At 37.4% G+C, this 1,547-nt stretch overlaps 1 long non-coding RNA gene across 1 annotated transcript; it reads right to left on the reverse strand.

Moving 5' to 3' along the window:
• Nucleotides 1–255: 255 nt before the first annotated feature.
• LOC131249028 (uncharacterized) lies at nucleotides 256–1,306 on the reverse strand. Its single transcript, XR_009172633.1, has 2 exons — nucleotides 1,202–1,306; nucleotides 256–903 (listed from the first exon to the last, which is right to left on the reverse strand). It is a non-coding gene; the product is annotated as an uncharacterized LOC131249028 (long non-coding RNA).
• Between the last annotated feature and the right edge of the window lie 241 nt (nucleotides 1,307–1,547).

Raw genomic sequence — 1,547 nt, forward strand, 5'->3', positions numbered from 1 at the left:
GGACTCTTGTAAACAATTAGCTATATAAACTAAGCCATACAATGGGACCTGTGCATGAAGTTATTCCGAATATCTCAACTAAAGTCTCCTTAGTTGTCTTTTAGTTATAGACTTTTAGATTAGTAATTCATCTTTCTCTTGTTCCAGTTTATACTAGAAGGCTGTTGCATTATCCCACATTCAATATATTAGTCTTGAATATTAATTTTATAGCCGTATTTGTGCTTTCATATTCAATTCAGTTTGGTTTCCTACTTCCCATCCATTTGACATCAAAGCAAGTTCTTCCCTCCTGTTTTTATTTTCTTTTTTCCTTTTTACTTTTCTCGAAACCCAAAACTGTACAATTTTATTCTTCTTTTTCTTTTAACCAGGCCCTAAAAACAGTCCCTAAAATCCACATACACAGCCCCTGTTTACACAAATAATCAGGCACATCCCATCATCAAATCTAATCCCTAAATATCTTGGCATGGTTTATATAAAACACCAGAATACCCAAATCCAACCAAACACCCAAAGCTCAATTCCACAGTCCAGTCCTTAAACCTGTCCAGTAACGCTCTTCATCTGCCCATGCTTAACCTATAAACCAGCTCATTTTCAACCAAACATGCCCATTCATTTCAGATCTAACCCAGTCCAAAAAAGGTCCTCAATCTGCTCCCTTCAGCCTACAAACCAGTCCTAAAACCCATAAGCACAGTTGCCCATAAAAATAGAAAATAGAAAGTTCCAGACTCTGCCCTTTTCAGCTATGTAACTGGAGTTGGCTATAATTGAATGGTTATAATCACCCCACTGGAGTTGGCTACATCAAATGGATTGTCGAGATTGTTTGATCAAACTCTCCACATGTTCAAGAGCACCACATAATGCTAGACCATTGCATCATTTCTTTACCTGTTTGGAATTAGAGAAATGAGATTATGAATTTTCTAAATCCATAAATTTTTTAAATACATGGATTTGCATTGGATTTGGATTTAGCAAGTCTCAAAGTTCATAACTGGCCAAGCTAGGAATCCTTTGGAAGAGAATTATTGCAATTGAGGGCATTTATTTGCCAAGTTTTTAGTTTTTTTTTTTTTCCCTCCTTTAACTGTGGTGCAATTTGGGAAATTTATGGATATCTCCAATGAAAAACAAACATGAGAGATTGGACTAGTATTAACCGAGGTGCATGCGCATGCTATCTAACCTTTCAACTCATTAACTTCTTTGACTAGATATCAAACTGAGTTGCAGGAAGCAATCAAGTGAGAGACATCTCTGATGAGCCGCTTCAATGTTGGACAGGTGTGCATTATACACGTGTAAAGGGAACACCAATCCATCTGCTGATTGCTCCAGTCCAAGCAAAACAAGGGCATCTAGGACATGGTCCATACACTGTACAAGAATGCACCCTTAGCTAATACAAGGGACAAAAGCTAAGAAGACAGGTGCTTGATCAGATCTTTCCATCAGATGGGTCAGGCTGCCTAGATATTCTGACATTAAAATCAGGCCATTTCATACTTCAAGCGGATTAAACCATACAAAAC

This window comes from Magnolia sinica, chromosome 6 (genome assembly GCF_029962835.1).
Source record: "Magnolia sinica isolate HGM2019 chromosome 6, MsV1, whole genome shotgun sequence".
Classification (NCBI taxonomy): domain Eukaryota; kingdom Viridiplantae; phylum Streptophyta; class Magnoliopsida; order Magnoliales; family Magnoliaceae; genus Magnolia; species Magnolia sinica.